Genomic DNA, 17,622 nt, shown 5'->3' on the forward strand with positions numbered 1-17,622 from the left:
TGAGTATGTGTGTGTCTGTCAGTGAGTATGTGTGTGTCTGTCAGTGAGTATGTGTGTGTCTGTCAGTGAGTGTGTGTGTCTGTCAGCGAGTATGTGTGTGTCTGTCCGTGAGTGTGTGTGTGTCTGTCAGTATGTCTGTCAGCATGTATGTGTGTGTGTGTCTGTCTGTGAGTATGCGTATGTGACTGTGAGTGTGTTTTGTGTGTGTGTCTGACTGTCTGTGTGAATCCAGACCAGATTCCTTTGGGGTTAAGCACCCCACCCAAGCCCCCCAGCTTCAGAGGCTCCTTTAGAGGTGGCCAAAGGTGTGTATATATATAGGAGGAGTTTTTCAATAGTCAGGCCACTTTTATTATTTTCTCCAGTCAGCACAGATATCATCTGCAATAGTGAGTATACTCATTTTAGCACCAACACATCAATTGTTTAGTTTTAACACTGTTTTTAATTGCTTTCATCCCTTATTTTTGTATACTCACTATGCTCTTACTAGGATTTAATTTAACACCTTTTATTTTTAACACTAGTACTATTTAATTTGTCCCCCACATTTTAGCGTAGGGCCCACCAATATTGGGGTACTTTGAAAGTAGTGGTGGGCTTAACAACATATGGCCATATGGTGGAACCAAATCCCCATATTTATTCTTAGATAGGCATTTTAGTAGCCTTCTTTGTATTATGTCTTGTAGTCTGAGTGCGCCGCAACTATTTATTTTCTCATTATGTCTGTCTGTGTGTGTCTGTCAGTGAGTATGTGTTTGTCTGTCTGTGTGCGTGTGTCTGTCTGTCGGTGAGTATGTGTGTGTGCGTGTGTCTGTCAGTCTGTCAGTGTGTTTGTATGTGTGTGTGTCTGTCAGTGAGTATGTGTGTGTGTCTGTGTTGGTGTGTGTCTGTCAGTGAGTATGTGTGTGTATCTGTCAGTGAGTATGTGTGTGTCAGTGTGTCTGTATGTGTGTTTCTGTCTGTCAGTGTATATGTGTGTGTGTCAGCGGGAGGATCAGATTTGGCACAGGGTGGTAGATGGGGGTGCTGTGGTTTAGTAGAGGGGGGACTGGGATTTAGTAGAGGGGAGTGCTGTTTTTTTATATATATATATACTGTACTTTTTAAAATAAACCTACGTTTCTATGAAACTGTAAGGTATTTTTTTTTTGCAGCCCACATAAACTTAAACCTTGTTTATGTGGCCCGTGCCAGACTTTGAGTTTGACATGCTTGCAATATATGCTCTATGTACAAGTTACCGTGAGAAATCTCAATATTTATCCAATACATTCTCCATGTATGAATTGGTGTGAAGCACAACCTCAGTATATATACCATAAATAGTCATGCCAAACCGAATTTATTTATAGATCATATAGCAAAAAATAACTCAAATAAAGTGCATGCAAGAAATATGTTGTTTGGATCTGGGGACCCCCACAGAAAGATGCCATTGTGTGGGTCAAGTCAATGTTAGTGACTTAGAAGGGTTCAGTCTGTAGATTAACCACTGTAGATTAACCACTGGTTCCATTCATAAACACTTATGACATTGACAAGGCACCCCTGAGATGCCAGAGACATCTGATGAGACAATTAAGATTTCATGTTTGGGCAGTGCATGTACCGGGCAAGCAACTGGTGGTGGTAGACACACTCTCCAGGCTACCGCTGGCTGCTACTAAAGAGTTGTCAACAGAATAAGATATTAAGGTGCAAGTGGATTCAATATTGGCATCCAAGTACATCTCATCTAGGAAATTGGTGCAAATTAAGAGAGAGACATATACAAACACCAACCCACCAACCCACAACCTCACCCTTAGTGTCAGTTATGGAATAAATGCACTTATCTTTGACAAAATCGTTACGTCTAAGGAATACAGCTGATTTAAAAAAAAATAGCAATAATATAGTATAATTGTAGTGGTACTTACCTGGTCCTGGTGCCAGCCGGGGTCCTCCGCTCGCGGCTTAAGCCATTCCTGCTTTCAGGCGAGCTGCATGCGGCTCTCACACTCCTGCAGTGCACACTCTGATTGCTTGTGCGGTCTGAACAGTATTAACAATGCTGCTTGCATCACGGGCATATTCTTAAAGGTGAAATGGAGGCCTAACCTCTTGGTCGGCTCCCTTTGGCCCACGTCATTCCAGCACCCCCATCACGCATGAGCAATGGATGAACATGTTCATTTTTATATCGAAGTTCTGTTCTTTGTGCCAAAAAGAAAAGAGGGAAAAGATGGAGAAGAAGCTGTTTTTTTTTTTTGTTTTTTGTTTTTTTGGGGGGGAAGGGAGGGAGTTGTGTGGAAAAACAAACAACTTAGTTTGCAAAAATGGACAAGAGGTCTGCATAATCAATGTGGGCGGTATATATTTTCCTAGTAAAGAGGTGAAAAAAAAATGATTGATGGTTAGAAGACAACCTCTAAATGTTGATTTATTCACAGACACCTGCTCAATAGAGGGTAAAAAGGAGGAACAATTAAACAATCTATACTCAAAGCAGGTTTCTTCCAGACACTTTGACTGCAACTATTGAGGGCGGGAGACCATCAGTGATTTTACCATAGCCGTACTTGTGCGGGAGTGGAAGATAGCCAGTGTTGTGGATCCTAGTGTGAGACCTGGTTACTGCTCTATCTACATAGATAGCTACTAATAGTGGGACTTAAAACAATTTGGAGTTGGAGAAAACATGTTTCATTCATCCTAGTGTAAGACTGGACCCTCTTGTTTAGTTACTGCAACAGTGTCACTCACACAAAGTTTTAGTAGGAGACAGTAGAGTACTAAGAGGGGATGGTCCTCCTCAGGTGACAGGCTTCAGGGGGTGTGCAGAGAACCCCCCCATTCCACATGTTACGCTTTGTAGCATGGTCGCATTGCACCCTGGTAGATGATTTGATTATCCCCTAGCTGGAAGCTCCTTCATTGATACAGCCATTGGGGTGGAGTTAAATACCACCAGAACCTGGTACCTGTTAGCTGCTGCAATACATACCAAAAGGGAAGCAGGATGTCGGCACCGAGTTAAAACCTAATGTGCATGTGAAGTGAACGGCGCGTGTGCATTATGCCTTTCCAATCAGTATCTACCAAGTGCATTTGCAGAAGTAAAAAAAAAAAAAAATCACAAACCAGTTAAAAAATTCTAAATCATTGAATCAAAGTGGGTGTAAGCAGCACTGACAGTTGCAACTAGGCAAGTGGAACTTTTTCTTTTCATTCACCTGTCCAACCTGTCTTTGTTAACTACTGGCACTATCCTCACCATCCACCCTGCTCTGCCTAATGGAGAAGGTAACATTGGTGGCAGGTGGTGACAACTGCACAGAATCCGATACAGCACCTGTGGACCTGCTGCCTGCACTAATTGTGTATTGTTCTGCTTCTTCCCTCAGTAATATAGACTTTGGTGTCTGTTGCTTCATATTTTCTCTAGTTATATGACTCCAAACTCACCTCCTACTCGCTTCCTTGTCACACAATTTGCATTTTGCCATTCTGCCTTCTTGGAGTGGAGTGATCAAACCTTGCTTAATAGGAACAATACAGTACTCACAAGCTTTTGCTTTGTGTCTGCTGAAGATAAAGGTAGATTTACATCAGTGGCAGTGGAAATTGTGGCAACACAAACCTGTACATTAGCACTTGATTTGACTAATGGAAATGTTGATGGTGGTGGGAGTGGGGATGTTAATGATGGTTGTGCTAGTGGTGGTGATAGTGATGTTAGCAAGGATAGTGGGTGAGCTACTTGTGCTCTCTACCTATCAGAGAAAATACTGGGCTGCTGCCTGTTTTTATCAGACTGTCCTCTTCTAATACTTCTGGCACCTCATAGTCGAGTAGCTCCTGGTTCCGCTTTAAAAGGGCTACATCTGCAGTTCTGGGGGAAGCAGCAATATAATCCTGATTCATCCTTGCTACCGTCACCAAGATCAGTCATTGGGAACACTACTTTGGTACTCTAATCTTCATCATTTGCTACTAGTGGGGATGGTCCAAGAAGGTATGACACTTAAACTAGCTGTAATAGAAAGAGCTGTAGTGCCAGTGGAAGTTGCAGCACAATTTATTGCAGCATGAAAAAGCTGAGAAAAAATATGGTAGATGGGATGTAAATGACATGCTGTTAATCCCACTATCGTGAGGATAAATACTACTAAAAGTGACGGTGGTGGAGGCAGCAGTAGTTGAGATGTCAACAGTCCTCACTAACAGCTAAGGAATATGTTTTCAGGCTAGCAGTAGACACAGCACTAACGGTAGCCACCAGTCTCAAACTAGAATGAATGTTTCTAAGACAGCTGTAGTTGAGTCAACAGTCCTCACAGCTAAGGAATACATTTTCAGGTTAGCAGTAGACACAGGGCCGGATGGAGCTGCAGTTTCAGGCCCAGGCCCATGGAATGGGACCATTGATTTAAAAAAAAAAAATAATAATAAAAAGAAAAATTTAAATTTTTATTTTTTATTTTTTTAAACACTATTTGAAGCTGCCTGGCCGGTGCCTATATTGCAGTAATAAGGGCAATACAAATGCCGTTATTTTTCTTAGTATAAACAGAAATTAATCTGCAATACCATTATCGGCCAGTAGGCGTCGCTGTGTGTGTGGAGAGAGGCAGGGATAGGAAGTTACAGTATATACCTGCATCGCTCTAACCACTGATCCGCGGGGGAGAAGATACACAGCCCCGTGGTTTCTAGTTACGCCTCTGCTTGGTAGTTTGTTCTTAGATCCTACATCTGGTGTATATATATTTTTAAAGTTCATTTTGGTCATCCAAACTAGACTGAGAATGGGCTGTCCCCCCCTGCCCCTCCCCCCCCCTTTTAGCTATTAGTTATTACCCAAGTTAAATGCTACCACGGAACTCACACTTCTCCCTTACTTTAGATTAGGATTTACCCGAGTGAAGTGCTGCCATAAAGCTTGTACATTAACATTTTCTTTATTATTGGATTAAAATAAAAATCTGCAAGACTATTGAGATGGAATGCAGACAATGTGACAGTACTCTCAATAGATACAATATAACTTTATTAAAAAGATGTATGTTACCATTAGTACAAAGAGTTTGTCTGCATTTCTACTAATGTTTTAACGTATATATTTTTTAATAAAATTCTAATAAAAGTTATATATTATCTATTGAACCTACTACCACATATGCATTCTTTCAATCTAAGGGCTTAAAACCCCCCGGGTCCTGTGGTACACCTTTTTCTCTCATTATTAAGGGTTTGATTGTCACAGTGTTAGACAATAAATCCTATTCACTTCAGATATGGGACTTATTTTGCTTCAGCCATAAAGATGTAACTGCTTGTACACTTTTTGCTACAGAGTCTAACATTGTAAGTAGTAGGAGACAAAATGGGGATTAGCTCTTAACCCAAGGGTATAGGAAATTAATCATTAAAACTTAACTTTTAATATGTACACAAGAAGGAGAAAAGAGGAGAGATACTAGTGGAACAATCTCAAATGTTGCCACTAGATGGAGACAAAACCAGACTGTGCTTAATAGTTAGCGTCAGGGGAAAAGCACTTGCAATATATATATATATATAAAGTGTAGGATGGCGGGGGGATGAAAAGTGAAAACACAAAACTATCAAAATATATATATATATATATATATATATTTACAGATAAAAGTTTACTCTGTGATCTCAATATATAAATGAATAGCAGCTGGGGGCCACATATTCAAACAAAGACGTCACTGCCGTAGACATATTAATAGTCGCACACGTTCCATTTCAGCAGAGTCAGACTGGTCAGACTCAGGAAGTAATTCATCATCCCAGACCAGACTAACTCACAGAGTTCAAACAAACCAACCTACTAATAATAGAGGTATTTTAAAAAACACTGACAGATCAGTGTCATTTTTAGATTCCCCCGTACTTACAAAGACTGCCGACGCCACTCTTACTACCAAATCATCCTCGGTTTTTTTAGACCAGGATTCACCACGCAGGCAGAGAACGAAACTATGGGACAGAGAAAGATGGGCCTACAAATCTCGCCCCAGACCCTAACCTCCAATTCTAATAAAATCATCAACTTATCAGATTTCACACTTCTTCCTAGACATTTCTCCTTGCTTAACAAAGGCCTCTCATTTGTCCCCACTCCATCTAGCCCTAGATGTATTGCACAAATGTCAAGATTATAAAACTGCCACTGAGATGGGCTTAAGTCCACAAGACCTAACCCGTGTCCACACCCTCATGGAACTACTCGCCGAACAAGACCCCTCTACACCTATGACCAAATTAAACCAGGTAGTTGGTTTATGCCAAAAATCAGTGATGTCCCTCATGTCGATCTATTCGTCCAGCTAACCACTGAGGAACTGGAGAATGGTGTGAAAAATAAACCTCCTACTTACAATCTCACTTGGAATGCACATAGAGCTCTGAAGGAACTTACAGAAGCAGACAATATGATCATATAGCCTGCTGACAAAGGCGGTAATATCGTACTACTAAAACATGACAAATATATAAACATATGTATGGATCATATCAATGACCATGAAACCTACCACCTGCTAACCTCAGACCCTACCACCAAATTCCTATCTGAACTCAAAACATTGGTGACAGATGCCTATGACAAAAAACTCATTACCTCACAAGAGTTTAATTATCTTTCACCCAACTACAACCCTACTGTGGCCACATTCTATTGTCTAACAAAAGTGTTCTGTGTTTTCAGGCGCTTTGCATAAATTATATCAAGTGCTCTAATATGACAGCTGCTCCCAAACAAAAACCAGGAACTCTCCAATCCTGTCGTAATTCAATGTGAAATAATACACTAATTTACATACACCGTATCAAATAGTGAGAGTGTGTAGCGCTTGATTTTGTGAACTTACTCCACAGGAGATCCCTCAGAGTATGAAGGGTTGATAATCTTTTTAAACAAATAGAAAAAAATATAGTGCATTCTGTGTGAAACGTAGTATTTATACACCACACGATAAAGGACACACTCACGTGGTTTAGAGCCTATTGAGGATTGGCTCTGATCACTTTCGCCTTGTGTCCTTTTAGGTGACACACACCTTACTCTCCAAGTGAAATTTTCCTCAAAAGAGAGAGAGAAAGACAGGGGAAAATCGCCCTAGTATTGAAATCTTCAATGTAATCTGACAGCAAATTTAAAAGCACATAGGTGAAGATTGCTTCTCACCTGAGAGAGAGCCTGTGACCTGGCTCAAAGTAGATCAGCATGTGAGTCCTTTTAGGGATGACTCCTTCCCTCTTTGATAGGATGGAAAATGCACCAGATATGTATTCTAATAAAAATAACTATTTATTACATAAGCTTTAAAATCAAATGATACATACAATATAAGGTGAATCCGAAACGCGTTTCGCCGGTTCCGTCTGGCTTTCTCAATCGGTATTTTCCATCCTGCTTACTTCCTGATTATAAACCCCGCCTTTCGTCCTGATTGGATGCCGGAAATCCAGTGTCATCCAATCACGGGCATCGCTGCGAGGGAGGGCAAAGTGTTCCAACTGTATTGCTTTATCCCTTAATGCGGACGTCGTCACGCACGCACATATGATCGTGCGGACGGCGTCACTTCCGGGAATGTGAAAGGGTAGTATTTCTCCTATTAGTCTTTGGGATCCAATCCGTTTCTTTTTAGAGCGATATATGTCACTTCCGGTCTCGCAGGTTTTCTCCTTTAGTCTATTAGGAAAGTTCAAACGTCCATTTTAAGTGGTGGCAAAAGTCCTGGAAGACCGGAAAGGTCATCCATAGCATCATGAATATTCTTCAATCCTAAAAATGTGCTCATAATGAGCATAGATAACAAACAATAAAGTGCATCAATAGACTATACGTATACAAAGGTAACAGTACACATCTATACATAGAGTGGAGCATATTATAGATTAAAAGATTAATAATATGGTACATATGTGTTAATGATGTTTTATAGATTTAAGCCACTAAAAATCTTAAAAATAGAAATATAAAATATATATAGAAAAAATGTATAAAAATGTATAAAATGTGCAAAATTGCAATTTCATATAAATAAATTATATATAAAAATTATAAAAAGTGGCATAGTTCGAAGTCATCATTAAGACCATATGGTTGCATAGTGTTCAAGTTAAAAATCCATTTCATCTCTGTTTGTCCAATTTGTTTATTGAGATCGCCGCCTCTCCAATTACCTACTATTTTTTGAATTCCCATAAACTCCATTAATTGGGGATTACTATTATGTTGATTCTTAAAATGCAGGGATACACTATGATTTAGGAAACCTTTCCTGATATTCCTAATATGTTCTTGAATCCTAGTGTTCAGAGTTCTATTGGTTCTTCCTACATAGGCTAATCCACAGGGACATGTAATCATATAGATTACTCTGGTTGTATGGCAGGTGGTTATTTGTTTAATCTTGTAATTTTTGTTTTCATCTTGTGGGTGACAGAATTCACGTACTGTCCTCCTATTGTTATTGGAGCCCTTGCAGGCCCCACACATACCGCATCCATAGAATCCAGTTTTTTCTTTAAAAAACTGGTTTCTTAATTTCCTTGAAGGTATATGATTTTTTATCAATGTCCTTCTAAGATTCGGTACCCCCCTATAAACAATATCCGGTGTATCTGGGAGTATTGAGTTTAATACAGGGTAATTTTTTAGGAGTGGACAGTATTTTTGGATGATTTTCTTTAAACGTCTGTTGTTATGGTTAAAATCACAAATGAACTTTACATTCTGTGGTTCTATATTTTCTTTTTTTCTTTTGTACTCTATCAATTTTGTTCTATCTACAATTTCTACTTCGCTAAGGGCTTGTCTTAGGAGTTCTTCTTTATAACCCTTTTCTCTGAAGTCTTCCATTATTTTTTCCGACTGTTCCTGAAATTTATGTGGATCAGTGCAGTTTCTCTTCATTCTCAGTAGCTGCGCCTTGGGGGCGTTTAACAGCCAAGGGGGGAAATGTCAGCTATTCTCCCCTATATAGCTGTTTACATCCACCTTTTTAAAGTGGGTGCAGGTCTTGAGTATATTCTGTTCAACATAAATATTCAGGTCTAAAAATTCCACAGAATTCCTATTAAAATTGCTTGTTAGTTTTATGCCCCACTCATTGTCGTTCAAGTGGTTTAAAAATGACGTAAGTGATGTCTCATCTCCCTCCCAGATAAAAAATATATCATCGATGTAGCGGCAATAGGTCACGAGGTTCGCATCCCATCTATGGTCACCATAAATAAATGTTTCCTCCCAGTACGCCATAAACAGGTTTGCATAGCTGGGCGCGAACCTCGTGCCCATCGCCGTACCGCAAATTTGTAAAAAGAATTGATCACCGTACCAAAAATAATTATTCGTTAAAATCCAATTGATCCCCTCTATGATAAAATCTATCTGTTTTTGTGGAAATTTTTTGGAGACTTCCAAAAAGTGCTTAGTTGCTTCACAGCCTTTTGTATGAGAGATTATTGTGTACAAGGAATTAACGTCTGCTGTTACTAAATAGTAATCCTCTTTCCATTTTATATCTTTAATTACTTGTAATATATTAATGGTATCCTTCAAGTAACTGGGACATGTGCAAACTATAGGCTGTAGACACCTATCTATATATTGAGATAGTTTGCTGGAGATTGACCCTATCCCAGAGACTATTGGTCTCCCTGGAGGTCTATCTTTATCCTTGTGAATTTTAGGTAAATAATAAAATACCGGGATTTTGGGGTATTGTACGTTTAAAAATTTATACTCCTTTTGATTAAAAATCTCCATACTTTTACCTTTTTCAATCAGATTATTGTAACTGAGTTTAATTTCTCTAGTAGGGTCTGTTTTTAAAATGCAGTAAGTGTGTTTATCATTCAGAAGTCTCCATGCTTCTTTATTATAATCTTCCATATTTAAAATTACAATCCCCCCCCCCTTATCAGCCGGTTTGATTACCAGAGATTCATCATCTCTCAGTTCTTTCAAAGCCTGTCTTTCTTGGATGCTTAAGTTATAGTTTTTCATTTTAGGTTTCTTTATTTTATTCATTTCACTCATCACCATTTTTTCAAACGCCATCATTTCATCCGAAATGAAATGGCGAGGAAAAAATGTAGAGCCTTCTTTCAAGTCTGTATGTATAGTGTCTGATTCATATTCGACTACAGGATTCTTAGTGGCCGGATGCTTTAGAAAAAACTTTTTCAGACACAGTTTTCGTTTGAACCTGTTTAAATCAAGGTACACGCTAAATCTGTCTATTGGTTTAGTCGGAGCAAACTTTAAACCGTTAGTCAAAAGACTTATCTGCGGCTTTGTTAATACTTTCTGAGAGAGGTTGAAGATTCCATTTTGTTTGGATCTTTTTCCCTCCTTTCTTTTTTGTAAAAATGTTCCTCCTCTACTTCCCCTTCTTCTATACTTCGTCTCCGCTTGCTTGGGGATAATCTGGATACTGGAATCTCCTTGTGTCGGCCTTTCGTCTGTCTGTGCCAAAAATCCTCATCTATCTGAGGTGTAGAGAGGACTTGAAATCTATTGTGTATGGCACCTTCATCTTGTTTATGGGGAGGTCTATAGGTCATCCCACGTCTATCATTAGTGGTAGCCAAACTCAATCTAGGTGTTCTTGTTTTTTCTTTCGTTGGGGATGTAGGTTGTTTTCTTCTAACTACCCTTTCCCATCCATCAGTTGTACGTATGGGTGTTTTTTGTACCCTCCATGGTGGTCTTTCCCTCTGAGAGCGTTCTTTGCTCCTTCTACGGGTGGGAGTCCCTCTCATTTGGTCTCCATCTGCCCTTCTCTTATTTCTATGGAAATCAAATTTATCATTCCTATTCCATTCATTATTCCTGTTTTGCCTTATATTACCATAGGGTTGATTCTTCCCTTTCGCATATGACCTAATTTGCTTTCTTGCATAATCCTCTTTATCTCGTAAGTACTTCCTTTTCTTAATCTCGATAGTGTTTTTTTCCACTTTTTCTAAATTTATTTGAATTTCATTCATTGCACTAATATATTGTTCCTTTGTCATATTTTCAACTAGAAATTTTTTTATCTCAATTATCTCTGCATCTAATTTTGGTAGTGAGCCATTCCGTCTTTTGATAATCAGGCTCATCATCCCAAAGGAAACACTCTCCAAGAGGTCCGTCCATTCTTTTATAAAGTCTTCCTCTTCCTGATCGAATGAGGGACTTTTAGTAAAACGTAGGCCTCTTGGAGTAATTTCTTCTCTAACATATTTATCTAGTGTGGCAACTTCCCACTTTATCTTAATTTCTCTCATTAATAATTTTTCCAATTTATAACATGAATTTCGTATTTTTACTCTTAATTCCTGTCCATTGTCCATATTAGGTGTCAAAGGATTATTAAATAGAGCATCTATATTTTGTCCATATTTGGACCTATTCTCAAACAGAGACATTTACAGTTTAGCAGCACACACAGAGATGAAGAGTTGTGACAATAATTAATAGTATAACAAAAGTGTTCTGTGTTTTCAGGCGCTTTGCATAAATTATATCAAGTGCTCTAATATGACAGCTGCTCCCACACAAAAACCAGGAACTCTCCAATCCTGTCGTAATTCAATGTGAAATAATACACTAATTTACATACACCGTATGAAGTAGTGAGAGTGTGTAGCGCTTGATTTTGTGAACTTACTCCACAGGAGATCCCTCAGAGTATGAAGGGTTGATAATCTATTTAAACAAATAGAAAAAAATATAGTGCACTCTGTGTGAAACGTAGTATTTATACACCACACGATAAAGGACACACTCACGTGGTTTAGAGCCTATTGAGGATTGGCTCTGATCACTTTCGCCTTGTGTCCTTTTAGGTGACACACACCTTACTCTCCAAGTGAAATTTTCCTCAAAAGAGAGAGAGAAAGACAGGGGGAAATCGCCCTAGTATTGAAATCTTCAATGTAATCTGACAGCAAATTTAAAAGCACATAGGTGAAGATTGCTTCTCACCTGAGAGAGAGCCTGTGAGCCTGTGAATTCTGTCACCCACAAGATGAAAACAAAAATTACAAGATTAAACAAATAACCACCTGCCATACAACCAGAGTAATCTATATGATTACATGTCCCTGTGGATTAGCCTATGTAGGAAGAACCAATAGAACTCTGAACACTAGGATTCAAGAACATATTAGGAATATCAGGAAAGGTTTCCTAAATCATAGTGTATCCCTGCATTTTAAGAATCAACATAATAGTAATCCCCAATTAATGGAGTTTATGGGAATTCAAAAAATAGTAGGTAATTGGAGAGGCGGCGATCTCAATAAACAAATTGGACAAACAGAGATGAAATGGATTTTTAACTTGAACACTATGCAACCATATGGTCTTAATGATGACTTCGAACTATGCCACTTTTTATAATTTTTATATATAATTTATTTATATGAAATTGCAATTTTGCACATTTTATACATTTTTATACATTTTTTCTATATATATTTTATATTTCTATTTTAAAGATTTTTAGTGGCTTAAATCTATAAAACATCATTAACACATATGTACCATATTATTAATCTTTTAATCTATAATATGCTCCACTCTATGTATAGATGTGTACTGTTACCTTTGTATACGTATAGTCTATTGATGCACTTTATTGTTTGTTATCTATGCTCATTATGAGCACATTTTTAGGATTGAAGAATATTCATGATGCTATGGATGACCTTTCCGGTCTTCCAGGACTTTTGCCACCACTTAAAATGGACGTTTGAACTTTCCTAATAGACTAAAGGAGAAAACCTGCGAGACCGGAAGTGACATATATCGCTCTAAAAAGAAACGGATTGGATCCCAAAGACTAATAGGAGAAATACTACCCTTTCACATTCCCGGAAGTGACGCCGTCCGCACGATCATATGTTCAACAATCCTATCCTTTAACATGGTTTCCATCTTTCCCCACTACTGAAGTAAGGCTTACTGGCCTATAGTTGCCCGACTCCTCCCGATTACCTTTCTTGTGAATGGGCACAACATTAGCTAACTTCCAATCTTCTGGGACTACTCCTGTTAACAATGATTGGTTAAATAAATCTGTTAATGGTTTTGCTAGTACACCACTAAGCTCTTTTAATAGCTTTGGGTGTATTCCATCAGGTCCCATTGACTTATTTGTCTTTACTTTTGACAGTTGAAATAGAACCTCTTCCTCTGTAAACTCACGTGTAATAAATGACTCATTTATCCTTTTTTTTTTTTTAACAGAGGTCCCTTTCCTTCATTTTCAGCTGTAAATACCCAACAAAAATATTCATTGAGGCAGTCAGCTAGACCTTTATCCTCATCTACATACCTTCCTTCTTTTGTTTTTAATCTAACTAATCCTTGTTTTACTTTTCTTTTCTCATTTATGTATCTAAAAAAAGTTTTGTCCCCCTTTTTTACTGACTGTGCTATTTTCTCTTCTGTGTGTGATTTGGAAGCTCTTATAACTTGCTTAGCCTCTTTCTGCCTAATCTTATAGGTCATTCTGTCTTCCTCACTCTGGGTTTTTTTATAATTACTAAATGCTAACTTTTTGTTTTTTACTATTTTGGCCACATCTGCGGAGTACCACAGTGGTTTCTTGAATTTTTTGCTTTTACTGACAAGCCTAATGCAATTTTCTGTTGCCTTCAGTAGTGCAGCTTTTAAATAATCCCATTTCTTTTGGACTCCATTTAAGTTGCTCCAGTCTGATAATGACTCCTTTACACATATTCTAATTTTAGAAAAGTCTGTTTTTCTAAAGTCTAAAACTTTTGTTTTTGTGTGGTGTGACTCAGTCACTGTTCTTATATTAAACCACACTGATCCTAAACTTTCACCTACAGTAATATCTGATACCAAATCTCCATTTGTTAACACTAAATCTAGTATGGCCTCTTTACGAGTTGGCTCCTCAATGACTTGTTTTAGAGACAATCCCAGTAGGGAGTTTAGACTATGTGTGCTTCTGGCACAAGTAGCTATTTTTGTTTTCCAATTCACATCAGGAAGATTAAAGTCACCCATGGTGATAACTTCCCCCTTCATTGTCATTTTAGCTATTTCTTCAACTAGTAGATTATCTAACTCTTCAATTTGTCCTGGGGGCCTATAAATCACACCTACACGAATTACTGTGTGATTACCAAATTCTAACGTAACCCAAATGGACTCTATGTTCGTCTCACTAACCTTTATTAGGATAGATTTTATGCTATCCTTCACATACAGGGCCACCCCTCCCCCTTTCTTGCCTTCCCTGTCTTTTCTATATAAAGAGTACCCTGGTATTGCTATGTCCCAGTCATTTTTTTCATTATACCATGTCTCAGTAACAGCGACTAAATCTACACTATCAGTTGCCATTATTGCCACAAGTTCATGGATCTTATTCCCCAAACTGCGAGCATTTGTAGACATGACTCTAAGTTGATCAGTTTTTAACACACTTGCTACAGGCACCTTCTGTCCTTGTTTTGGGGGACAATTGGATTGATGTTTTATCACCCTTTTGCCCCTCCCCCCTCCTAGTTTAAATACATCTTAGCAAAACCTCTGAACTGCTCACTGAGAACATTTGTTCCCTTTTGAGAAAGATGCAAACCATCTTTTTTGTACAGTTTATTTCCATTCCAAACAGAGCTACCATGAGCAATAAAGCCAAATCCTTGCTCCCGACACCATTCACCAAGCCACAAGTTAAAGTCCCTAATATGCATCCGCCTGTCATTCTGAGTGTTATGCACAGGCAGAACTTCAGAGAATGACAGTGTGGAAGCAACCTGCCGTATATCATTGGCAAAAACACTAAAAACTTCCTTAACCTCTGAAACCTCATTGCAAGCCAAGTCATTTGTCCCTAAATGGACAAGTACATCCAATTCCCCTTCCTGCTTTGCTTGCTTAACAATATTACAGATATGTCTCCTGTCTCGGTGAGCAGTAGCTCCGGGAAGACACCTCACAAGACCACCATTGTCCATCTCCACACCTCTTATGATGGAATCCCCCAACAACAACTGCTTTCTATTAGGCCTCACCATAGTCTTCAAGCCTCTCTGCACAACACCACTAGCCTCAGTGCCTCTCTGCACAACACCACTGGCCTCAATGCCTCTCTCCACAACAGCACTAGCCTCAGTGCTTCTCTCCACAACACCTCTAGCCTCAGTGCCTCTCTCCACAACACATCTAGCCTCAGTGTCTCTCTGCACAACACCACTAGCCTCAGTGCCTCTCTGCACAACACCACTAGCCTCAGTGCCTCTCTGCACAACACTACTAGCCTCAGTGCCTCTCTGCACAACACCACTAGCCTCAGTGCCTCTCTGCACAACACCACTAGCCTCAGTGCCTCTCCGCACAACACCACTAGCCTCAGTGCCTCTCTGCACAACACCACTAGCCTCAGTGCCTGTCTCCATGACACCATTACACTCTGAAAGTGCAGACACAATCGCGACCTCTATGAAACACTGCCCAAGTATCCATCAATCACAGCCTGTCGATCCAAGAACCTCCATGATCTACTTGTACATAGTCATCTCGAGAAAAAAACTACAGATCCACAATGGCTAACTTCCACCAAAGAATATCAATAAACAAGTGAACAAAGGCGCTTAAATTATAATAGTAGTGACCTTATTTTAAAAGACAAAAGCAGCACCTATATGTGTTAGACATGTGCAATTCATTTCGGTCCGAATAGGAATTCGGACGAATTTCGGACAATTTGGACATTCGGGTACTTCCGAATGTCCGAAGTGCCGAATTGCTGAAGTGCCGAATTGCCGATGTCCCGAAGTTCTGAAATTGTCGAAGTTCCGAAGTTCCGAAGTTGCCGAAGTTCCGAAGTGTCAAAGTGCCGAAGTTCCGAAGCACAGTATTGCCTAAGTACTAATATACTTACCCAGTGAAAGAAGAAGAATGTTACATTGTATACAATTTTAAATAAAAAGTATACAAACATAGCCAGGATTCACATGTAAGCATTTGCAACACTTACAACAATCAAGTAACATACATTCATATAAAATGTAAGTTACTTGGCCAGTCAGTTTAATGACAGGAATGAATAAGTAGATAACTCCCTAATTCCCACGGTAGGAGCAAAATTTACTAATACTAAGTAATTTTTACTTAGTATTAGTAAATTTGGCTGAAAGACCAATTTAGGTCTTTCAGCCTTTTGGTAGATAACTCCCTAATACCGTGGGAATAACATCCCGAATTTCGGAATGCCGAACCGAACCGAAAATTTCCCCCATGCACATGCCTATTATCTATTTCTTTTTTCCTTCATTGCACAGCTAGTTTGAGGCACCACTGTTACATATATCTTTAGCAGAATTATTTTCCTGCCATTTTTTTGACGGTACATCGTATTTACCAACGGTGATTTTTTTACCGGCAGTGCTACATAGGGATTGTTAGATCCTCTCTGTACAATCGAACATAGGTGCCCCTGTAAACACAGGGAGGGTTTCTAAATTCACCAGCACTCCCGTTCCACCACATTGATTACCAACTTTATTTACTCTATCACTATAGTCCTCACTAGGACCTTACCTTCCACGATATTTAGCAGCTGCTGTACTCTGTCTGCATCTCTATATTGCCAAGGGTTGCCCCTGGCATTATATTACAAACATGATGTTACTGTTTTAGGTTGCACTTCAGAGATAAACCACAACAAGGTATACATCTCAAAAAATATTAGAAGTGGACACAGCTTGCTGCTATTCATTTATATATTGAGATCACAGAGTAAACATTTATCTGTAAATATAAATATATTTTGATAGTTTTGTGTTTTCACTTTTCATCCCCCACATCCTATACTTTAAATATATGGCAAGTGCTTTTCCCCTGACGCTAGTTATTAAGCACAGTCTGGTTTTGTCTCCATCTAGTGGCAACATTTGAGATTGTTTCCACTTGTATCTCTCCTCTTTTCTCCTTCTTGTGTACATATTAAAAGTTAAGTTTTAATTATTAATTTCCTATACCCTTGGGTTAAGAGCTAATCCCTTTTTGTCTCCTACTACTTTACCATTTGGGTTCATGCCCTGCTCTACCAGCCCTACTCTACATTTGTATAATTCTCCCACATTTGTCTCTATTAACATTGTAAGTAGGCTGTGTGTGGAGTTCCCACTTTAGAAATGAAAATAAAAAAATAGCAAAAACTGGTGCAGATTTTAATATGTTTTCGAGAATATCTTCCAACCACTAAAATAAAAAACTTTAATAATCTGTCTTGGTAACAGTGGTAGGATATCCCTTATAGCCTTTTTTGGCAGGTGATATGATTTTTTAATCCTTATTATGAAATCAGAAAAACTGACAACCGTGATCGAAAACATGTGTTGTTCTCTTAATGTTATGCAAATCATTTTTGTATATTGTTATTTTAATATCCTTCTTTTTATCCTGAAAAACTGAATAAGAAGCACTCACAAAGTTTAACAATTTATTTTTTTATGCTGATATTTAAGTTATATATTTATGTTGTAGATAGTAGGACAATATTGTGTGCAGAAAATGTTTATGTAGTTCCATATTATGAATGTTGGTTATTGTATGGA

General features: G+C 38.6%; 1 protein-coding gene across 1 annotated transcript in view; it reads left to right on the plus strand.

Moving 5' to 3' along the window:
* LOC134568921 (solute carrier family 26 member 10-like) overlaps nt 1–17,622 on the plus strand; it is a 131,148-nt gene that overhangs the window by 18,494 nt on the left and 95,032 nt on the right. The window lies entirely within an intron of this gene.

The sequence above is a fragment of the Pelobates fuscus genome, chromosome 1 (assembly GCF_036172605.1).
Source record: "Pelobates fuscus isolate aPelFus1 chromosome 1, aPelFus1.pri, whole genome shotgun sequence".
In the NCBI taxonomy this organism is placed as follows: domain Eukaryota; kingdom Metazoa; phylum Chordata; class Amphibia; order Anura; family Pelobatidae; genus Pelobates; species Pelobates fuscus.